The sequence below is a fragment of the Heterodontus francisci genome, chromosome 4 (assembly GCF_036365525.1).
Source record: "Heterodontus francisci isolate sHetFra1 chromosome 4, sHetFra1.hap1, whole genome shotgun sequence".
Lineage (NCBI taxonomy): Eukaryota > Metazoa > Chordata > Chondrichthyes > Heterodontiformes > Heterodontidae > Heterodontus > Heterodontus francisci.
In genome coordinates this window covers 132,588,449-132,613,764 of record NC_090374.1, presented here as the reverse complement: position 1 = coordinate 132,613,764, position 25,316 = coordinate 132,588,449, and positions in this window count along the sequence as shown.

Below are 25,316 nucleotides of genomic sequence, written 5' to 3'. Positions count from 1 at the left end.
AGTTGATTCAACATTGAGAAAGTTGAGGACTGTGCACTCTTGCTTTCAAAGAACAAAGAATAAAGAACAAAGAACAGTACAGCACAGGAACAGGCCATTCGACCCTTCAAGCCTGCGCCGATCATGATGCCTGCCTAAACTAAAACCTTTTACACTTCCGATAACTGTATCCCTTTATTCCCATCCTATTTATGTATTTGTCAAGATGCCTCTTAAACGTCGCTATCGTACCTGCTTCCACCACCTCTCCCGGCAGCAAGTTCCAGGCACTCACCACCCTCTGTGTAAAGAACTTGCTTCGCACATCCCCTCTAAACTTTGCCCCTCGCACCTTAAATCTATGTCCCCTAGTAACTGACTCTTCCACCCTGGGAAAAAGCTTCTGACTATCCACTCTGTCCATACTGCTTATAAGTTTGTAAACCTCTATCATGTCGCCCCTCCACCTCCGTCATTCCAATGAAAACAATCCGAGTTTATCCTCATAGCTAATGCCCTCCAGACCAGGCAACATCCTGGTAAACCTCCTCTGTACCCTCTCCAAAGCCTCCATGTCCTTCTGGTAGTGTGGCGACCAGAATTGCATGCAATATTCTAAGTGTGGCCTAACTAAAGTTCTGTACAGCTGAATATTCTTGAATCTTTCGTTGTAAAGATTTTTCTGGGAGCCAGCAGTGATTCTCTCTTTGGTTTTCAGGTAGGGGGAGAGGGTAGTAGGAGGGATGTTGAATTTCTGTGACACAATTTCCTTAATTTCTCCAGAATATTCCTCTACATATTTAGTGATCTGCTTTTCCTCATTAATAAGGGTCTTGACCTTTGTCATGTGTTCTGTTACAATTTCGCAGATTTTACACTATATGTTCTTTCTGTTTTATCTATGCTGGTTATTCCCATAAAAAAAAATCAATCCCCTTTGCTCCAGAGTTCACTTTTACTGCCTGATATCTAGTTAAGCAATACTGTGCCCCAGGGATTGTAATATAGAACCTTTGTTACATACACTGACTACTGTAAACTTACACATGTTGCAATGTGTATTCTCTTATCTTTAACAAAAGGCCTGAAAAGCACTCAAGAGAAATGAGGCTTGATGGTAAATCAACAAACTGGTTTATCTTGAATAAAATATGGTGGGGCTTACATTGCTGCGGGCCCTCTAATTTAGCCCGAAGCATCAGGAGCCTGTCCGCCACCCTTAATAAGAATGCAAGCATGGAGGCAGCTAAATATGAGGCTGCTTCCTGGAAAGTTGCACCTGCGGCCACGCTGATGACATGGGTGAGCTTTGGGCACCCTATGAGTCAAAGATCGGGGTCCTGAAACCCACCGGAAAATCCAGCGCAATAAAAGAACAACTCTGCCACTGTTCTAGGCAAAACTCACATTCAAGCAAGGTGTTTCTAAACTAACTGGTCCTGTTTGCCTATTACAGGCAGTGCATATTATCAGTCTGGTGTCACTGTCTGCCAGAGAGATAGAGAAAGAGAGGAGAGGGAGTGAGAGAGAGAGAGAGAGAGATACAGGGACAGAGACAAATGGCATTCTTTGACTCCTCCCTTAACTCTGTAGGTGAAGGAGTGGTCTGTTAATTAAAATTGCCACCCTGACAAATTGCCTCCCGTTCAAAATAGTAGTTCATGGTGCCAGTAATGTCTGTTTAGCTAAACTCCCGCTGGGTACATTGAATGAAAACTATTCTATATCTTTCAGGTATCAGAAAGAAACTTTCCATCCTAATGGTGAGAAAAGCTTTTAAATGATATCCAATGCACTGTATTGTCCCAAAGCCTATGGCTGTCCCATTTCACTTTGGATAGTTCACTAACACTTCAAATCACCAAGGCCTCCACCCACTATTTAATTTTCAACTGGTTTTAATGTTGAGTCCAAGAATGTTGCGTTTTCTTGCAAGTTATCCCGTTAGAAATTAGGTATAACTTGAGGGCAGTATTATATAACATAATTCAAACAAAATCCTTATAGGTCATACAAAAGTCCCAAAATGCTGCATTCAAACTAGTCTCCAAATTCACTTGAGGCAATTAGGTGGGGAAGTATTCTAACATCTGGTCACCTGATATTGATCATAGTATCACAATCCCACTGTTCAGAATTCAATTGCGCTGAGTATTTATACTCAAATTAACCACTAATTCTAATTAACAGATACAAATGACCATACAAATAAATTAACAGAAATATTAAAGAATTACTTTGCCTCAGTATTTACCAGGGAGACTAGCATTGTCGACATGGCATTAGAAGAAGGGAACAAATAAAATAAAGTAATTTAAGATAGAAAGGTGGGAAATAATTGATAAATGAGTCAAACTTAGAGAGGATAAAACCACTGGTCTGATGGATTGCATGTTAAAAGTTAGAGAGGAGATAGCAGAAGCACCGTTACATATGTATAAAAATTCATTAGAAAAGTGAATAGTGTCAGATGACAGGCAGACAGCTAATATGATTCCAATTTTAAAATGGTGAAAGAACTAATCTGGGGAATTATACACCAGTAAGCTTAATGCCAGTGGTAGGAAGATAATGGAAACTTTTCTCAAAGAAAGAGTTGCATTTCTATTGCACCTTTCATGACCACTGGATATCCCAAAGCACTTTACAGCCAATTAAGAACTTTTTGAAGTATAGTCACTGTTGTAATGTTGGAGAAGCAGCACCCAATTTGCATATAGCAAGCTTGCACAAGCAGCAATGCAATGTTGATTGGGGAATAAATATTGGACAGAACACCAGGGATAACTCTAAAATAAAAGCAAAATGCTGCAGATGCTGGAAATCTGAAATTAAAACAGAAAGTGCTGGAAATACTCAGCCAGTCAGGCAGCATCTGTGGAGAGAGAAGGAGAATTAATGTTTCAGATCTGTGACCCTTCTTCAGAACTGGCAAAGGTTAGAAAAGAATTAAGCAAGTGAAAGGCATGAGGGCCGTGGGTGGGGGATGGGGGGTGTTGTGGGGAGGTTGGTGTTGGTGGGGAAGAGAAAAAAAGAGGTGTGTGATAGGGCAGGAGAGATTAAATAACAAAGATTTCATGGGACAAAGGCAAAGAGCGTGTTAATACTTGTGGTGATAGACAAAGCATTAATCCAGTGACAGTGTTAATGGCAGAATAATATGCAGCAATGTCCAAAAGAACCACATGAAAAACAGGCACATAGTTCAAAAAATAAAATAAAATAATAGCAAAAATAAAAAATATTAAAAAAGGCCAGTCACGCTCTGAAATTGTTGGACTCAATGTTGAGTCTGCATGTCTATAGAGTGCCTAATCGAAAGATCAGGTGCTATTCCTTGAGCTTGCGTTGATGTTCACTGGAACACTGCAGCAGGCCAAGGACAGAAATGTAGGCATGAGAGCAGTGGGGTGCGTTGAAAAGGCAAGCAACCGGAAATTCGGGGTCATACTTTCGGATTGAGCAGAGGTGTTCCGCAAAGCGGTCACCCAATATACGTTTAGTCTCCCCAGTGTAGAGGAGACTGCATTGTGAGCAGCGAATACAGTATACTAAATTGAAAGAAGTACAAGTAAATCACTGCTTCACCTGGAAGGAGTGTTTGGAGCCTTGGATGGTGAGGAGAGTGAAGATAAAAGGACAGGTACTACACCTCCTGCGATTGCATGGGAAGGTGCTGTGGGAAGAAGACGAGGTGTTGGGGGTAATGGAGGAATGGACCAGGGTGTCGCAGTGGGAACAATCACTTCGGAATGTGACAGGGGAGGGGAGGGGAAAATGTGTTTGGTGCTCGCATCACACTGGAGGTGGTGGAAAGGTGGAGGATGATCTTTTGGATGTGGAGGCTGGTGGATGGAAAGTGAGGACAAGGGGAACCCTGTTGCGATTCTGGGAGGGAGGGGAAGAAGTGAGGGCAGAAGTGCAGAAAATGGGTCAGACACGGTTGAGGGCCCTGTCAACCACAGTTGGGGGAATCCTCAGTTGAAAAAAAGGAAGACATATTAGAAGCGCTGTTGTGGAATGTTACATCATCAGAGCAGATGTGTCAGAGACAGAGAAACTGGGAGAATGGGACGGAGTCCTTACAGGAAGTCAGGTGTAGGAAGCAGAGGAAGTGTAGTCAAGGTAGCCTTGGGAGTTGGTGAGCTTATAATGAATATTATTGGACAGCCTATCCCCAGAGATGAAGACAGAGAAGTCGAGCAAGGGAAGGAAAGTGTCGGAGATAGACCATGTAAAGGTGAGAGAAGGGTAGAAATTGGAAGCAAAGTTGAGAAGTTTTACAGTTCAGGGTGAGAGCAGGAAGTAGCACTGATATAGTCATCAATATACTGGAAAAAGAAGTGGGGGAGGGGGCCTGTGTAGGACTGGAAAAGGCTATCCTCCACCGTTTTCTCCACCTCCAGCCTGATGCCACCACCAAACACACCTTCCCTTCCCCTCCCCTGTCAGCAATCTGAAGGGGTTGTTCCCACTGTGACACGCTGGTCCACTCCTTCCTCACCCCCAACACCTCATCCCCTTTCCGTGGGACCTTCCCATGCAATCGCAGGAGGTGTAATACCTGCCCTTTTACCTCCTCTCTCCTCACCATCCAAGCCCCAAACACTCCTTCCAGGTGAAGCAACTATTTACTTGTACTTCCTTCAATTTAATATACTGTATTTGTTGCTTACAATGTTATCGCCTCTACATTGGGGAGACCAAACGTATATTGGGTGACCGCTTTGCAGATCACCTCCGCTCAGTCCAAAAACATGACCCCGAGCTTCCGGTTGCTTGCTATTTCAACACAACTCCCTGCTCTCATGCCTACATGTCTGAGCTTGGCCTGCTGCAGTGTTCCAGTGAACATCAACGCAAGCTCAAGGAGCAGCACCTGATCTTTCGATTAGGTGCTCTACAGCCTTGCGGACTGAACATTTAGTTCAATAACTACAGAGCATGACTGGCCTTTTTTTAAATATCTTTATATTTTTTATTTTATTTTATTTTATTTTTTAACCATGTGCATGTTTCTCATGTGGTGTTTGTGGGCAGATCTCCTCATTACTCTGCTTTTAGCACTCTCTCTGGACTAATGCTTTGTCGTTCACCACAAGCATTAACACACTCTTTGCCTTTGTCCCATGACATCTTTGTTATTTAATCTCTCCTGCCTTCTGCCCTACCAACCACCCTCCCCTCACCCCCTGCCCCCTCCACTTCACTTGCTTAAAAACAAATTATTTTCTAACCTTTGCCAGTTCTGATGAAAGGTCACAGACCTGAAACATTAACTCTGCTTCTCTCTTCACAGGTGCTGCCTGACCTGCTGAGTATTTCCAGCGCTTTCTTGTAACAGGGACAACTCCCCGGCTTTTCTTTAAAATAGTACCATGGGATCTTTCACGTCCACTAAAGAGGGCAGATGGGGCATCAGTTTAATTTCTCATCCAAAAGACCCTCCCTCAGTAGTGCACTGAAGTGTCAGCCTTGATTTTTGTGCTTAAGTCCTGGACTGGGACTGGAACCCACAACCTTCTGACTCAGAGCTGAGAGTGTTACTAACTGAGTCATGACTGTAGGCCTAATATATTTGGGTTTCTAAAACCTTTCGATAAGGTACCACATAGTAGACTCATGACATGGAGTCAGGTGATTAAATAGCCGAATGCATAGCAAGCTGGCTGTGAAGCAGAAAATAGAGAGTCAGGGTTAAAGGTAGTTATTCAGATTGGCAAATAGTGGGAAAAGTTTTCTACAAGGATCAGTCTTGAGGTAACTTTTGTTCACTATTTATATAGATAATTTGGACTCGGCAATTGGAAGTACAATTTCTAAATTTGTGGTGGCAACAAATTGGGGGGAATGGGGTACAGCTAATATGGAGGAAGACTATGATAAAATACATGAAGACATTAATAAACTTGCAGAATGGGCATGTAATTGGCAAAAGAGACTACAATATAAATAAGTGTGAGGTGGTACATTTTTGTAGAAAGAACAAGAATGTCAGAAATTCCTTGGAAAATAAGTAACGAAATGGGGTAGAGGAACAGCGGGATCTGGGTTACATATAGACTACTCACTAAATGTAGCAACACAGGTTAATAAGCCCATATAACACAAACACAACATTAGGGTTCATTTCTAGAGGGATAGAATTGAAAAGCAGGGAAGTTATGTTCAACTTATATGAAACCTTGGTTAGACCACACTTGGAGTACTATGAACACTTCTGATCCTCACGTTATAAAAAGGACATAGAGGCACTGGAGAAGGTGCAAAAAAGATTTAAAAAGAGAAAATGCTGGAAATACGCAACAGGTCTGGCAGCATCTGTGGAGAGAGAAACAGAGTCAATGTTTCAGGTCTGTGACCTTTCATCAGAACATCAAAAAAAGATTTACTGGAATGAACCAGTACTGAGAGGATATACCTATCAAGAAAGATTGAACAGTCTGGGGCTGTTTACGCTTGAAAAGAGAAGACAGAGGGGTGACCTGATAGAAACCTTTAAGATTATGAAAGGTTTTGATAGGGTAGACGTAGAGAAAATGTTTCCCTTTGCAGGTGAGACCAAAACTAAGGGCCATAAATATAAGATAGTCACTAATAAATCTAATAGGGAATTCAGGAGAAACCTCTTAACCCAGAGAGTGGTTGGAATGTGAAACTTGCTGCCACAGGGAGTAATTGAGGTAAATAGCATTGATGCATTTAAGGGGAAACTAGATAAACAGATGAGGGAGTAAGGAGTAGAGGATATATCGATGGAGAGTAGTCGGAGGAGACTTAAGTGAAGCATAAGCACTGGCATGGATCTATTTGGCCAAATGGGCTGTTTCTGTTCAATAAATACTTTGGAATAGGAGCACAAGAATATAAGAAATAGAAGCAGGAGTAGGCCAGATGAGTCCTTGAACCTGCTGCATTATTCAGTAAGATCACAGCTGATCTTCTGCCTCAACTCCACATTCCCACCCTATTCCCATATCCTTTGATTCCCTGAGTGCTGAAAAAAATTTATCAATCTCTGTCTTGAATATACTTTTCCATTTAGCTTTGTGTTAGGACAGAGATGGTAAAAGTGCACTGTTTATTCGAGTTCCACTTCTCCAAGGGTCACAACATATATTTAAATTTTTTCCAACTTGCCAATATGGTCAATCATAGACTCTATTTTTATCAAAGAATAAAACACACCAACTAGGTTTCTTTAATAAACAACAAAATTATCAGTTTATTATAAAACTAGTCTTAACCAGTATGAAGTAAAGCATAAACACACAGATTAAAATATTAAAGTTCCCTTTTTACCTTAGCCCCTCATACTCAAACACACACATACATCAGTTAACCAGAAAAGTAAAGGGATTTTTTTTGTTTAGAGCTCTATTACATACAACAAATCTTGGCCTGAATACTTGCTCATTCATGAATAAATAGCAGATGAGATATGTTGTGTTCCAAAACTGGCATACAGTCTGGCATCCTAGCACAAGTAGATGCGTCACTGGGATCATTTAGAACAGTTCTTTTCAGGCAGCGTTGAGAATTAATTTAGCAGCCTTTTCTTGAATGACAGGAGATGAGATGAGTTGACACAATTAACTTCTCAGTGTCTTTTAGAGAGGTGTTGAAAAGCTGAGCTGGGCTGTAGTCTTCTCTCCTTCCTTGGGAATTCTCTTGCCTCCATGTAAGTTCTCATCTGTCCTTGGAGGTTCTCTTCCTTCCTTGGAAGTTCTCTTCCTTTGTAGACAGTTTAACCCCAACTCAAAACAATTCAAAAGCAAAACTGACAACAGGAATTCACCTTTACTTCTTTTTAAACAACTTCTCCAGGTATTCAAAGTTCTCTGTTGTTTATTGAGCTGCAAGTCAGGTGGTTTCCCGAAAAGGCTTGTTGTTTTTGCTGTTGTTTTCCTCACAAGACCTCTCGGTGCCCCTTTTAAAAAACATTTCCAGGGACTGTTTATCAAAGTCAAGTGGTCTTTACATGACTCGCTTTGAAAACCCCAATGTTTAGCATTTCTTCAATCTTTCAAAAATGAATCCTCAAAAAATATATATTTAACAAAACACAAAGGCACTTTGTAACATTGGTATTATCAACAAACTGGGTGGCACAGTGGCGCATTGGTTAGCACTGCAGCCTCACAGCTCCAGCAACCCAGGTTTGGTTCTGGGTTCTGCCTTTGCGGAGTTTGCAAGTTCTCTTTGTGACCGTGTGGGTTTCCACCAGGTGCTCCAGTTTCCTCCCACAGCCAAAGACTTGCAGGTTGATAGGTAAATTGGCCATTGTAAATTGCCCCTAGTGTAGGTAGGTGGTAGGAGAATGGTGGGGATGTGGTAGGGAATATGGGATTAATGTAGGATTAGTATAAATGGGTGGTTGTTGGTTGGCACAGACTTGGTGGGCTGAAGGGGCTGTTTCACTGCTGTATGACTCTAAACCTGTATACATTACACTCAGTCCCCACATATAAGACAATGATGTAGTTTGTAAATAGCTGAGACCCAAACACTGATTCTTGTAGCATACCACAAATTACAACCTGCCAACTTGAAAATAGCCTGTTTATTCCCATTGTCTGTTTTCTGTCAGTTAACCAATCCACAATCCAAGCTAATATATTACTCCCAATCCTCTGAGCTCTAATCTTGCGGAACAACATCTTATTTGGCATCTTATCAAATGCAACACATTTTCAAAGGTGATGTTTTTGCATGATTTCTAATTGAATTATCAGTTAAATCAAGCAGCTTCAACTGTAGAGATTCTGTTAACTCGTTGCTCAATATGAAAAATAATAATATGCCATGATCTACAAGTTATCCTGTTCTTTTCTAAGTAACTTCAGTATATGCACTTTTTCTTGTATTCTTTAGAATGTTTTGTGCTAGCTAATCTACCTTGCCTTTATGAAAAGATTTCAATCTGTTTGAATCAACCCTGCACAAATGACGGTCCTCTGTTTCCTGTTTACCTACCCTTCAGATGGATGCTACAGTTCGTTAACTTTTCAAAATTGCCTGCGCATTCAAAAGCAAGTAGCCATCATACCCATGACTAAACCAATTGGGAGGGAGGACTTGCCTCTTATCTTTAACTATTGTCATGGGATCCTTAACATTTGCATCAACAAATAGACTGGTTTCTGCTTAACGTCTTATGTGAAGACAGCACCACCTGTGACAATGGAGCATTTTCTCAGTACAGCATGGCGGTATCAATTTTCAAATCGTAGAATGGCACTTGAACCCAGAACTTTCTGACTCATGAATGAGTGTACGGCCAGCCAAGCTGGGCTAACATCAAGCTGGCTTTCTTACTACATGTGAGTTACAGGCCTTTTCTTTCTCATGATAAAACCAATGCTCTCAGGTGAATTGTGTCCTGCAGCTAAGTGTTGTGAATGCAATGTTTGGCTAATCTACTCAAACGATTCCAAATATTTTAATGAGCCTTCAAATGATTATCTATGGCTAACTAATTATGCTTCATGTCCTGCATAAAGACCCTTTTTGACAACTTTTCTTTCAAAATAATATCAGCTAAAATATGATGCATTCTTTGGACTAAGTTTTTTCTTCCCCTTTGTTGAGACACATTGGGATGGATTTTACCATAGGCAGAAGGGACTTCGCCACCGACATAAAAGTTGATGGCGCACCTGCTTCCGTCTAGCCCAGGGATCCGACCTGTGTTTTACGGGTCCCCAGGCTTTAATTATCCCGAGGTGGGACTTCCTTAAGGGAGGAGGTCCTGCCTCAGTGAGCTGCCGACCAACCAGGTGCGGTGGCCACTGCTGGGACTGCAGCCCAGCCGACACCATGGAGCCAGGATTTCAGGAAAGTTGGGCTTACAATGCCGGGGTGGGAGGGGGGCGGGGGGGTGATCGGTCGTGGTGGCGAGGCAAGGGTAGTCATTTGGGGGGAGGGTGGTTGTCTTGGTTCCTGGGGGTGGGTTGGGAGGTGGGCCGGCACTCAATCGGGCACCCTGTGCCCGACTGCCATGGCATCCCCGGCGCATGGAAAGGCCGGTAGCTATCGCTGGGCGGCCTTTCACGTCCCCAGCATGCCCGCATTCCATGGGTAAAATACCTGTGGAGGCGGACGAGTGCCCATAAGTGGCCATTAAGTGGTCACTTAAGGGCCTTGATTGATCTCGGGCAGGCGGGCTATTCTCCGCTTCTCCCACCGCACCCCTCCCCCCCTCACGTCCAACCGCCGTAAAATTGGCTGGAGGCGGGAGCGGGGCGGAAAGGCCTCCCGGAGCCTCCCGCAGTATTTTTACACCACTCCCACACCACCATCCGACCCTTTGGGGCGGCATAAAAATCAGCCCATTAACGAATGTCATTGGGGAAAACTAAACTATTCTGACACTTGTACTGTATTTTACTTGCCAAATAATGAAAATATCTCAACTTTCTACAGACATTGCCACATGACTTGTAAAATATGTTATTGCAATGTTGATGTGTTAACCATACACTTGGGGATTAATTATAGAGAAAATTTTGAATTACTTTCATTTAGAATGTTTATATTGAGCTCACAAGTGTTTCCATTTTGCCTTTCACATCAGTAGTTTAGATACATTTGACAAATTAAACCAGTTAGTCACTTTTCCATGTAAATGCTTGTCTGTTAGTCTCAGTTTTACATGGATTATGTCTGAAGCAATTCCATATTTAATTTAGAATCATATTAATCTTTGCTTCTACTGATCCATTTTATTTCTGTAAATCCTTCTTAAATATGAGTTCACCCAAAACTTTGGAGAGAGCCACAGTAACATTTTTAGTCACTTTGGCATTGCAATAGCATGTCGCAGGGGACAAGCTCTCCAATCAAGGCCCATGCCCTTTGTGAGATGCCTCTGCTATGTCTTATTCCCTGGCATCATTGTAACATTGACCCATTTGAGACATGCTTCACACGTTTTAGTTTATAGTGAATGCCTGATGGCGCTTTGTGACATGTCTGAAAATTTATTTTCATGAATCTGTTAGGTTTTCTCCTTTAAATTGATGACTGTTAGTGATTTCTGAAGTGGGGTGGGGACTGAGGGCGACAACATTCATACCTCATACTGACCTTAGCAGCATGAGCCTGAGAAATTGTAATTCCTGGGCCTAATGAGCATAGGAACAGTCAGTCACCTGCCTGAAACCAGCAGGAAGTGGCAGCTGGCCTGCAGACTGTATCACAATGCTGTGTGGCAGGAAACTGCCAGTGGGGAACAAAGGCCTCAACATTGACTCCAGACCCCGGGGTAGGGGTTGGGGGGGAGGGGTTGTGGAGGTTTTGGGGGGTGGTGGTACAGGAGATCTAAACAGCCTTGAGAGGCCTAGAAGATCACTCCTGCTCCACCTGACCCCATAGAAAATATAAAAAAAAAAGGAAATGCTTTACCCTTTAGCAGCTTGGCATGCCAAGAATGGTAATCGGGTCCTAATAACACAATTGGAGTCCAATCTGCAGACTTGAAGGAAAACAATTTCTGGTGGATGTCCTTCCATCTTGTTCAAAAGAGCAGGTTAAAATCAGAACCTGTGGGAAGCCAGCAGGATTTTGGGAATGAGTTCTATGAACAGTTTTAACTGTCCATCTACCCAGTTTGCATAAGGAGGGCAGGGTTAAAATAGTCTTTTATGTGTTTAATGTAATGCCTTTTGGAAATAAGGAGTTGGGAATATTGCACTGATTTGTTCAGACCTATAGGTAAAATCTAGCAAAATCTGATATGGTTTCACCATAACAGTGATTACACTTTAAAAATAATTCATTAGCACTGAAGCTCTTTGGGACATTCTGAGCACATGAAGGTCACTGTATAAATGCAAGACTTTCCTTTCTTGGATGCCTTTATGTTTACTGCTCCTAATTGGTATCCATTGACTCCTGTTAGAATGTGCAAGCATGTAGATCAAGGTGAAGTGAAAGCTAGGTGTATGGAGGTTTGAGCTTGCTTCTGAATCTCCATCCTTAATTTTTTTTATTGGTTCATGAGATGTGGGCATCACTGTCAAGGCTAGCATTTGTTGCCCATCCCTAATTGCTCCTGAGAAGGTGGTGGTGATCCACCTTCTTGAACCACTGCAGTCCATCTGGTGCAGATACACCCACAGTGGGATTAGGAAGGTAGTTCCAAGCTGTTGACCCAGCAACAGTGAAGGAACGGCGATACATTTTCAAGTCAGGATGGTGTTTGACATGGAGGGGAACTTGCATGTAGATCATGGTGGTGTTCCCACACATCTGCTTCCCTTGTCCTTGGACGAGGTCGCGAGTTTGGAAGATGCTGTTAAACAAGCCTTGGTGAGTTGCTACATCTTGTAGATGGTACACATTGCTGCCACTGTGCATTGATGGTGGAGGGAGCGAATGTTTAAGGTGGTGGATGGGGTGCCAATCAAGTGGGCTGCTTTGTTTTGGATGGTATCGATCTTCTTGAGTGTTGTCAGAGCTGCACTCATCCAGGCAAGTGGAGAATATTCCATCACACTCCTGACTTGTGCCTTGTAGAATGTGGACAGACACTGGGGAGTCATGAGATGAGTTACTCGCTGCAGAATTCCTAGCCTCTGACCAGCTCTTGTTGTCACAGTATTTATGTGACTGGTCCAGTTCTGTTTCTGGTCAATGGTAACCCCCAGGATGTTGATAGTGGGGGATTCAGCGATGGTAATGGTGTTGAACCTCAAGGGGAGATGGTTAGATTCTCTGTTGTTTGACATGGTCATTGCCTGGCACTTGTGTGGTGTGAATGTTACTTGCCACTAATCAGCCCAAGCCTGGATATTGTCCAGGTCTTGCTGCATCTGGACATGCGGTGCTTCAGGATCTGAGGAGTTGCGAATGGTACTGAACATTGTGAAACCATCAGTGAACATCCCCACTTCTGACCTTATGATGTAGGGAAGGTCATTGATGAAACAGCTAGAGATGACTGAGCCTAGGGCACCACCCTGAGGAACTCCTGCAGTGATGTCCTGGGACTGAGATGATTAACCTCCAACAACCACAACCATCTTCTTTTGTGCTCGCTATGCCTTCAACCAGTGGAGAGTTTTCCCCTTGATTCCCATTTACTCCAGTTTTTCTGGGGCTCCTTGATTCCACACTCGGTCAAATGCTGCCTTGATGTCAAAGGCAGTCACTCTCTCCTCACCTCTTGAATTCAGCTCTTTTGTCCATGTTTGGACCAAGGCTGTAATGCGGTCAGGAGCTGAGTGGCCCTGGCGGAACCAAACAGACCATCACTGAGCAGGTTATGGTTGAGCAATTGACGCTTGATAGGACTGTCGGCGACTCCTTCCATCACTTTGCTGATGATTGAGAGTAGACTGATGGGGTGGTAATTGGCTCAGTTGGATTTGTCCTGCTTTTTGTGTACAGGACATACTTAGGCAATTTTCCACATTGTCAGGTTGGTGCCAGTGTAGTGGTACAGCTTGACTATTCTTGGCTAGGGGCGCGACTAGCTCTGGAGAACAGGTCTTCAGTACTATTGCCGGAATGTCGTCAGGGCCCATAGCCTTTGCAGTATCCAGTGCCTTCAGCCATTTCTTGATATCACATGGAGTGAATCGGATTGGCTGAAGACTGGCATTTCTGATGCTGGGGACCTCAGGAGGAGGCCGAAATGGATCCTCTACTTGGCACTTCTGGCTGAAGACGAATGCAAATGCTTCAGCTTTATCTTTTGCACTGATGTGCTGGGCTCCCCCATTATTAGCAGAGAGGTCAGTGACGAGGGATAAAGGCCTGCATGGGTCTGGGAAAAAAAAAACATTCCGAATCCGGCAGAACCACATTGGACCGAGCCCAACCCGGCTCAAATCTTCCATTTTTTTCCACGCCCGACCTGACCCACGTCCAACCCAAACTAAGCTCGACCCGACCACCAGAATTTTCACTTTCTCCAGTTGACAGCTTCGTTTTACATCTATAGTGCACTCATTGTACTTACCACTTTTGGATGGATGGAATGGAAGGAAGTTGCAGCATGAGCGCGATGATGTCATAGAGATGCTCACTCGTTCACTGCACAGACTCAGAGTCTGTGGAGTCCAGATGCACATTTCCCTCCTTAATGTCCCGGACTCCCAGCTCAGGCAGGCTTTTCAAATTTTGACGCTTACTTCCTTAACTTCCCTTTTCCTCCCAGCAGAGCAAAAGGTAGTACTGTGTGTGTCCGACCTGGACCCGGCCCGACCAGACCTGACCCCAGCCCAAAAGTTGGACCCGAAAGAGCAACCTGACCCGACCCGAACCCGACACGTCATCGGGTCCTGTCGGGTTCGGGTCGGGCAGCAGGCCTTTAATGAGGGGGCATAGATTTAAAGTAATTGGTAGAAAAATTAGAGGGGAGATGAGGAGAAACCTTTTCACCCAGAGGGTGGTGGGGGTCTGGAACTCACTGCGTGACAGGGTAGTTGAGGCAGAGACCCTCAGCTCATTCAAAAGGAGTCTGGATATGCACCTCAAGTGCCGTAATCTGCAGGGCTTCGGACCAAATGCTGGAAGGTAGGATTAGAATAGATGGATCGTTTTTCAGCCGGCACAGACACGATGAGCCAAGTGGCCTCTTTCTGTGTCTTAAAATTTCTATGACTCCATGATTCTATTGAGGATGGGGATATTTTTGGAGCCTCCTCCTCCCTGTTAGCTGTTTAATTGTCCACCACCATTCACCACTGGATGTGACAGGACTGCAGAGCTTAGATCTGATCCATTGATTGTGACATTGCTTAGCTCTGTCTATCACATGCTGCTTCGGCTGTTTGGCATGCAAGCAGTCCTGTGTTGTAGCATCACCAAGCTAACACCTCATTTTTAGTTACATCTGGTGCTGCTGGTGGAATGCCCTCCTGCACTCTTTATTGAACCAGGGTCGATCCCCTGGCTTGATGGTGATGGTAAAGTGGGGGAATCTCCTGATTCATGAGGTTACAGATTCTGGTTGAATGCAATTTTGCTGCTGCAGATGGCCCACGGTGCCTTATGGATGCCCAGTTTTGAGTTGTTAGTTCTGTTTGAAATCTAACCCATTTAGCACAGTGTTAGTGCCACATAACATGATCATGGGTATCCTCAATGTGAAGACGGGTCTTTGTCTCCACAAGGACTATGTGGTGGTCACTCCTACCAATATTGTCATGAACAGATGCATCTGTGACAGGTAGATTGGTGAGGACGAGGTCAAGTCGGTTTTTCCCTTTTGTTGGTTCCCTCACCACCTGCTGCATACCCAGTCTAGCAGCTATGTCCTTTAGGGCTTGGCCAGTAGTGGTGCTACCAAGCCACTCTTGGTGATGGACATTAAAGTCCCCCATCCAGAGTACATTCTATGCCCTTGCTACCCTCAGTGCCTCTTCCAATTGGTGTTCATCAGCCAGGGAGGGGGGAGCGGTAGGTTGTAATCTGCAGGAGGTTTCCTTGCCCATATTTGACCTGATGCCTTGAGACATCATGGTGTCTGGAGTCAATGTTAAGGACTCCCAGGGCAACTCCCTCCTGACTGTATATCACTCTGTCGCCACCTCTGGTGGGACAGGACATACGTAGGAATGGTGATGGTGGTGTTGTGGACATTGCAAGGTATGATTCCGTGACTATGACTTTGTCAGGCTGCTGCTTGCCTAGTCTTTGAGACAGCTCTCCCAATTTTGGCACAAACCCCCAGGTGTTAGTAAGGAGGACTTTGCGGGGTCGACAGGGCTGGTTTGCTGTTGCCGTTTCCGGTGCTTAGGTCGATGATCCATCCGGTTTCATTCCTTTTCTTAGACTTTGTAGCAGATTTGATATAACTGAGTGGCTTGCTGGGCCATTTAAAAAAGCATTTAAGAGTCAATCACATTGCTGTGGGTCTGCAGGCCAGACCAGGTAAGGACAGCAGATTTCCTTCCCGAAAGGACATTAGTGAACTAGCTGGTTTTTGCAACAATCGTCTATGGTGTCTTGGTCACCATTAGACTAGCTTTTCATTCCACATTTATTAATTGAATTCAAATTTCACCATCTGCCCTGTTGGGATTTGAACCCACGTCCCCAGAGCATTAGCCTAGGCCTCTGGATTACTAGTCCAGTGACATTACCACTATGCCACTGCCTCCCTTGATCCACATCTAGTCTGATGGACTTTCCAGAAGGGGCCATTGAACAAAAACCAGGAGCAAAGCCTGGCTGGTTGTCCCAGTCTTCACCAATAAATATTTTTATCTTTACTGCTGTGAATTATCACTGGGTCGTCATATTACCATTCAGATGTGAGGAGTGCAGTGAAAAGAATTATTTGAAGAATAATGGTAAGTAGGACTAGAATGTGAGCTTAGCAATGTTGTAAATCAGATAAAAGGCATGGAACAAGAAAAGGTCATGAACCATGGAACCCTAAATTTATCAGTTTCTGGTATTCCTTAAGCCACCGGTTTCATGTAAATCACATAGGGTTAAATTTGTGCCGTGTGATAATTATGTAAGTGTTATTCGTTTGGATGAAATTTTTCTGTCAGCTATTTTGATAAGTTGTGGAAATAATTTTAGGAAATGATGTTCTCAGCATAGAACCACATCCGCTGAGATTGCATGACAATAATTCAGTAATGTGCTTTTGATTTTGCACCTATTTCTAATTAGTGAGTGAAAAATCAAGCAAAACAAATGCTGGCTTGCTGATACATTCTTCTTGGAATTGTGATTTCATAAAATGATCCTGTTTTTTATTGCTGGGATAGCAGAGTGATGCAAATTCTGGTTTTGATGACAATTAATCAATAGTAGTTACCAAAACATGTATATGGCTTGAATTTAATTTAGCTGACCTGACAGAAACAGGGGTGTCAGTCAGGCACGGGGAACCCAGAAGTCAGGATTCCCCTGTGACCTCACTGATTGTTCCTCGCTCGGAGGCCAGCCTGATTGGCAGGCTTGGTTTCCTGTCAGATGGGGAACAGGTCGGTGGAAGCTGCAGGGCAGGGTAGCTCTGTGCTTCGGGGTCCATTTTGGTGGCGGGGGGGCTGATCAGGGATGGGGGCAAAGGGGGTCGATCCTGAGGTTTTGGGGAGGGAGGTCAGTTGGGAGGGGAAGGGTGGGGGAAGCTTGAGGCAGGAGGGTGGGTCAATCTCGGGCATCTGCCAATCCAGAGATGTCGGGCAGGGTGTTCAGAGATCTTGGTGGAGGGATACAGGCAGGGGCGAGTTGGAGGTCTTGGGGGGGTGTTGGTGAGCAGGGATCAGAGGCTTGGAAAGTGGAACGGCCTGAAGAAGGGATAAGAGGCCTGGGCAGGATTGTAGGCATGGTGTGGTTGAGTTCGGAGGCCTGAAGCCTGGGAAGGGGATCGGAGGCCTCGAGGGTGGTGGGGGAGGGGGAAGGTTGAAGGCCATGTGGGGATGGTTGAAGGCCATGTGGGAAAGGTTGGGGTTGGATGCGCCTGATCACGGGAGTTTCTTAAGCAGGCATGCTTGGTGGAAAAGGCACTCACTCACCTTCTGGAACTGGCAGCCCTTGCTTGGATATAGCTGCAGGGTTTCTGGAGGCACTGGAAAGCTGGCCATCAATAGTAAATTCAAAAACTGCATAACAATGAGGCTATAATATTTAAAGTGCCAACCCCCTTCCTTGGAGCGGGTTGGTCACCAGCTCACCTTCCCGGCTCAGTTAAAACTCAAAGTGGGTGGGTTGGAAGCAGGTTTGGATCAGGTTTTTGATTTTTAAGACTTTAACCCCTGCCACCTAACCCAAATCCTATTGTGGTTAAAATTCTCCCCAATGTGTTAATTTATTTTATCAATATTTTGAACCGATTAGAATGCAGTCAGCCCTAAGTGAGTGCTATAACTTCAGTTTTCCAAATTAATTCTGTCAACTGCTCAGAAGATGTATTTAATGAATTGGGTGTGAAGTTAATTGTTTACATGTTGACCCTGCCTGTTTTGCCTGTGTCAGTGATGATCACAGTGAAGTATGCTATAGAATGAGAAACACATGTTGTTTATCAGTAATAAATGAAGACTAAACCTGTTTGCACTCCAACAGTGTAAACAGCCTGAAGGATAGATCTATCACATAGCAATGGCATCCTGACAGTAATATGTGAATCAGCACAACAGAAACTAAACCCTCATTACAGTAAAGAAATAACCACGACCACTGTACTATCTACTAGGCATATTTTAAAAGGAAGTTGTTTTCAGCAAAACATGAATGATGTTGAAACAAAATGAACTAGGAAGCCAAGCAAATCTGATGAAGAGCCTCACCCTAATGGTGAACCTATCATTCTCTTTCAGATGCTGAATAACCTGTTAGGGATTTCCAGTATTTTCAGTTTTTATTTCAGAAGAGAAATGTCATTTTCACCATGATGCCATTTCAGTGCAAATAATCAGATGGTGATGGGGTTCCAGAACTCACTGCCTGAAAGGGTGGTAGAGGCAGAAACCCTCATCACAGTTAAAAAATTACTTAGATATACACTTGAAGTGCCGTAACCTACAAGGCTATGTACCAAGAGCTGGAAAGTGGAATTAGGCTGGATAGTTATTTTCCAGTCAATACATACACAATTGCTTGTATGAACTTCTGGAATGCATTTGATCATACAAGATTATTAACAAAAATGAGAGCACACAGAATTGGAGGTAACCTTGTGACATAGGTTGGTAATTGGTTGGGAGCAAGGAAGCAGAGAGTAGGGTCTGTTCTTTGATTTGTGGGATGCGACGAGCAGTATTCCCAAGGATCTATACTGTAGTCTTGGCTTTGCACCATATATATTAATAACGAGGAGGAAGGAATAGAGAGAGTTGTATACCCAAATTTGCAAATGACAGTACATAAGGAGGCACAGTGAGTTATGTGGCAGGGAGCAGGGGGTTGCAAAGGGATTTACAATAACAGCAAGTGTGCAAAACTAGTAGCTAAAATTCAATGTGGAGAAACTTAAGGTAATACACTTTGGATCTAAGAAAGACAAATTGGAGTATTTTCTTAATGGTGAGAGACTAGGAGCTGTGGCAGAGCAAAGGGATTTACAATAACAGCAACTTGCATTTATATAGTATCTTTAACATAGTAAAACATCCCGACGTGCTTCACAGGAGTGTTATCAAAAAAAAATTTAAACCCGAACCACATAAGGAGATATGAGGACAGATGACCAACGTTTGGTCCAAGATGTAGGTTTTAAGGAGCCTCTTAAAGGAGGAAGAGAGGTAGTGAAATAAAAACAAGAAATGCTGGAACCACTCAGCAGGTCTGGCAGCATCTGTGGAAAGAGAAGCAGAGTTAACATTTCGGGTCAGTGACCCTTCTTCGGAACTGACAAATATTAAAAATGTCACAGGTTATAAGCACGTGAGGTGGGGGTGGGGCAAGAGATAACAAAGGAGAAGGTGTAGATTGGACAAGGCCACATAGCTGACCAAAAGGTCATGGAGCAAAGGCAAACAATATGTTAATAGTGTGTTGAAAGACAAAGCATTAGTACAGAAAAGGTGTTAACGGACTGAATATTGAACAGCAGCAAGTGCAAACATGAAAAAAAACAGTGGGTAAGCAAACTGAACAAACTAAGATGAAATGAAATAAATGCAAAAAAAAGGTTGTAAAAAATGTAAAAAAGAAAAAACGAAAAACGAAAAAACAACTAAAAATGAAAGTAAAATGGGGGACTGTCATGTTCTGAAATTATTGAACTCAATGTTCAGTCCGGCAGGTTGTAGTGTGCCTAATCGGTAGATGAGATGCTGTTCCTCGGGCTTGCATTGATGTTCACTGGAACACTGCAGCAATCCCAGGATAGAGATGTGAGCATGAGAGCAGGGGGGAGTGTTGAAATGGCAAGCAACCGGATGCTCAGGGTCCTGCTTGCGGAATGAGCAGAGGTTTTCCGCAAAGCGGTCACCCAGTCTGCGCTTGGTCTCCCCAATGTAGAGGAGACCACATTGTGAGCAGCGAATACAGTACACTACATTGAAAGAAGTACAAGTAAATCGCTGCTTCACCTGAAAGGAGTGTTTGGGGCCTGGGATAGTGAGGAGAGAGGAGGTAAATGGGCAGGTATTACACCTCCTGCGATTGCAGGGGAAGGTGCCATGGGACGGGGACGAGGTGGTGGGGGTAATGGAGGAGTGGACCAGGGTGTTGCGGAGCGAATGATCCCTTCGGAATGCTGACAGGGGAAGGGAGGAGAAATTGCGTTTGGTAGTGGCATCACGCTGGAGGTGGCGGAAATGGCGGAGGATGATCCTTTGGATATGGAGGCTGATGGGGTGGAAAGTGAGGACAAGGGGAACCCTGTCACGGTTCTGGGAGGGAGGGGAAGGGTTGAGGGCAGAGGTACGGGAAATGGGCCAGACACGGTTGAGGGCCCTGTCAACAACAGTGGGGGGGGAATCCTCGGTTGAGGAAAAAGGAGGTCATACCAGAAGCACCATCATGGAAGGTAGCATCATCAGAGCAGATGCGTCGAAGACGGAGAAACTGGGAGAATGGAATGGAGTCCCTACAGGAGGTAGGGTGTGAAGAAGTGTAGTCGAGGTAGCTGTGGGAGTCGGTGGGCTTATAATGGATATTAGTAGACAACCTATCCCCAGAGATGGAGACAGAGAAGTCGAGGAAGGGAATGGAAGTGTCAGAGATGGACCATGTAAAGGTGAGAGAAGGGTGGAAATTGGAAACAAAGTTGATAAAGTTTTCCAGTTCGGGGCGGGATCAGGAAACGGCACCGATACAGTCATCAATGTACCGGAAAAAGAGTTGGGGGAGGGGGCCTGAGTAGGACTGGAACAAAGAATGCTCGACATATCCCACAAAAAGGCAGGCATAACTAGGACCCATGCGGGTACCCATAGCGACACCTTTTACTTGAAGGAAGTGCATGGAGTTGAAGGAGAAGTTGTTCAATGTGAGAACAAGTTCAGCCAGGCGGAGGAGGGTGATGGTGGATGGGGACTGGTTGGGCCTCTGTTCCAGGAAGAAGCGGAGAGCCCTCAAACCATCCTGGTGGGGGATGGAGGTGTAGAGCGATTGGACGTCCATAGTGAAGAGGAGGCGGTTGGGACCAGGAAACTGGAAATTGTCAAAATGACGTAGGGCATCAGAAGAGTCACAGATGTAGGTGAGAAGAGACTGGACCAGTGGAGAAAAGATAGAGTCAAGATAGGAAGGAATAAGTTCAGTGGGGCAGGAGCAGGCTGACACAATGGGTCTGCCGGGAAAGTCCCGTTTGTGGATATTGGGAAGGAGGTAGAAGCGGGCTGTCCGGGGTTGCGGGACTATGAGGTTGGAAGCTGTAGGGGGAAGATCTCCAGAGGAGATGAGGTCAGTGACAGTCCTTTGGATGGTGGCTTGATGTTCGGTGGTGGGGTCATGGTCTAGAGGGAGGTAGGAAGAAGTGTCTGTGAGTTGGCGTTGAGCTTCTGCAAGGTAGAGGTCGGTACGCCATACAACAACAGCACCACCCTTGTCTGCAGTTTTGATGACCATGTCGGGGTTAGATCTGAGAGAACGGAGTGCCTCAAGTTCAGGAGGGGGACAAGTTAGAGTGAGTGAGGGGGGCAGAGAAATTGAGATGACCAATGTCTCGCCGACAGTTTTCAATGAAGAGAGGTAGTGAGGTGGAGAGGATAAGGGAGGGAATTCCAGAGTTAGGGCCAAGGCAGCTGAAATCACATCTGCCAATGGTAAAGTGATTAAAATAGAGGATGCACAAGAGGCTGAAATTGAAGGACTGAAGATATCTTGGCGGGTTAACGGGCTGGAGGAGGTAGATTGGGAGAGGTGAGGCCATGGAATGATTTGAGAACAAGGATAATAATTTTAGAATTGAGGCATTGCCATTTAAGTGTTGTTGTACATAAATCATCAAAGCTAAAACAAGTACAAAAAGTAATCAAAAAGGCAAACGGAATTTTGGCCTTTATCCATAGGAAATTGGAATTCAAAAATGAGGATGTGATGCTTATATCATAAAGAGACTTGGTCAAACTCCATTTGGGGTAATGTGTTCAGATTTGGGCACAGAACCTCAGAAAAGATATATTGGCCACGTGAAGACTAAAGCACAGGTTCACCAAAATGATACCAGGGCTTAAAGGGTTAAATTATGAGGCAAGGTTGAATACATTAGGCCTGTATTCCCTTGAGTTTAAAAGGCTTAGGGGGTAATCTAATTGAGATGTTTACTGTTTAATTGAGTTGTTTACTGTTTAAACCTACCGAAGACACAATAATCTCTCCTAACTAGACTAACAAAACATACAATATGGTGAACAGTGGTGGTTCTTGCCATATAACACCCAAAAAAAAAACTTGGAAAAAAAGAAGTTTGGAAAGTCAGACCTGAGAAAAGTGGCACAAAAACTCCAAAACTGCAGAACTCAAGAAGAGGCTGTGAGGAGCTCCAGAGCTGCTCTGTGGATGAAGACGAGGCATGGAAAGTCAGGGAGTTGGCTTGCAGAGGCTGCACCACAGAGGCATGGTGATCTGTGAGAAAAAATCCCAGTCCAGTGATCGCAGGCTTCGAGTTGGAGAACCAAGCAATGGTCGGGGATCTGGTGAGCAGCTCTTTAAAAGGGTAGAAAATTTGTTTCTGACAATGCACTAGGCAGAGAGCACTGGGAAAACCAAATCTTTGGCAAGAGTGGATCCCAGGTTGGCACCATTACATGTGGCAAATATGAGGCAGAAAAGAAAAGGAAAAAAGAAGAGGCTGCAAATACTCAATACTCCAGGGGAGGGAAGAGATTATTCAAATAATGCTAAATTTCTAGTCAAGCAGAGAGATTTATCAGGGAAAAATAGTGACAGCAGCAGGAGTAAGAGTGAGGCTGAGGTGCAGGAAAATTTCCAATACTGGAAGGAAAATTTAAAACAGAAAATATATTATGTAGGAACCTTTGGACAGCTATGGATCTTAAATTTATGTTATCAGAGAGGTTTGGACATATGGAAGGACCAAATCAAACTCAAAACTGGTCTCTTTGGAGGAAAAGATTTTTGAGGTACAGAATAGCCACAAAATTAGACAGCAGGTCTGAAGCAGAATATGTCAATGCATTACTTTATTTTATCGAAGCAATAGCAGATGACATTATTGCAAGGCAAGGCATTAATGATGCATCAGATAATTTTGAAGAAGTCTTAAAAACCTTTAATAATTATTTCAACCTGAGGAGTTATAAGATTCTAGAAAGGGCCAAATTCAACAAAAGAGTCCAGAAACCAGGTGAACCAGTAGATGCTTTTACTAATGACCTTTACAGGCTAGTGGCAGACCTAAAATCAGAATTAATATGAGAGCACATTGTAATAGGTATTGCTGATGAATCCCTATCAGATTTATTGCAGTCTAAGGGAGAACTCACCCTCGACAAATAGTTGGTGAGACAAGCAGAGGTCCGAAAGCAGAACAGAGCAATCCTGAGAGGGGAAGAAAAACCTTGGTTTCGGAAACCTCCAATGACCATACAGTTCCTTAAGCACAGGACTGTAAATGAAGCACCAGAAAAGAAGGTACACTTGGGAGGGAAAGTGCAAGATGCCATGAAACCCTACCAGTACTGTGGTGCCAAAAGTCCCACAGGTGCGAACAGTGTCCTTCAAACAAAGCAGAATGCTTTCACTGCAAGAAAGTTGGCCATTTTGTGAAGATGTGCCAAAATAAAACCTCTACTTTAAAAGATTCTAAAGGAAAAGTCTTCATGCATAGAGCTATTGATGAAGTTCAACAATCTCCATCAGAAGATAAATCAGAAAACTTTCTTGGTGAGATCAATGACCCTAATCATGCATTCTGGACTGCAGTTATATATGTCAATGGACATAACACCAGCTTTAGACTTGGCACTGGAGCAAATGTGATAGTTTTATCAGACAATGAATTGTGGTTATCAATGCATTGTCTGCAACCAACAGAAACTCAATTACACAGTCCAGGAAGGATTGAACTGAAAGTCAAGAGAAAGCTAAAGGCAACACTCCTGTACAAGGGAAAGCAGATAGTGGAAACACTATATGGTCTACAAAATGAATAACTTTCTCTTTTAAATAGAAGAGCATGTACAGACCTTAATTTTATCAGGAAAGTGGAACATGTTAGGAAGCAAGAATCCAGGAGTCACTTCCAAAAATACTTTCTGAAATTGTTTACTGGTGTAGGAAGACTTAAGACCAAATATAGTATTACTTTGCAGAAAACCTGTATGTCTTTTCACGCCTAGGAAGATACCACACACACCAGTAAAGCAAGTCCAACTTCAGATGGAAGAGATGACCAGGATGCAAGTAATTTCTCCTGTCATTAAGCCTACTGAGTGGTGCTCTGAAATAGTTCCAATTCCTAAAGCTAACGGTACTCTTCACATTTGTGTAGACTTATCTTAATAAGGTTGTAGCAAGAGAAGTTCATCAGATGTCTTCAGTAGACGAAAGCTTGGTAAAGTTATCCAAAAGTATTATGTTCACAAAGCTGGATGTGAATAATGATTTTTGGCAAGTTCCTTTGGACAAGAAGTAAAGATACTGACAACCTTCATCATTCCATCCGGAAGATTTTGTTTTAATTGTTTACCATTCAGTATAGCATCAGCACTGGAAATATTCCAAAGGTCGATAATTAACATTCTACAGGGCCTTAAAGGAGTAATATCTTAGTCCATGGTGAATCCGTTGAAGAACATGACCTTAGCGTTCAAGCAGTTTTAAACCGTCTACAAGAAGAAGCCAGACACTTAATGAAAAGTGTGAATTCTCGAAAATGTCTATTCGTTTCCCATTGTTAGTAGCAAGGGTATAATGGCAGACCCACAAAGGAGGAGAGCTTTTAGTAACTCGTGAACAAGGGCACCCAGGTCCCTTTGGACATCAACACTTCCCAACCTCTCATTTAAGAAATACTCTGTTTTTTCTACCAAAGTGGATAACATCACACTTATTCACATTATATTCCATCTGCCATGTTCTTGCCCTTTCACTTAGCCTGCCCAGGTCCCCTTGAACCCACCTTGCATCCTCCTTGCCACTTACATTCCTACCTAGTATTTGTGTCATCAGCAAATTTGGAAATATTACAATTGGTCCGCACATCCTAATCATTTACATAGATGTGAACAGCTGTGGCCCTAGCACTGATCCTTGCGTACCCCACTAGTAACAGCCTGCTATCCTAAGAGTGACCTGTTTATTCCTAGCCTCTGTTTTTTGTCTGTTAACTATTTCTCAATCCATATCAGTATATTATCCACAATCCCATGTGCTCTAATTTGTTTACTAACATCCTGTACGGGACCTTATCAAAAGGCTTCTGAAAATCCAAATACACCAGATCCACTGGTTCT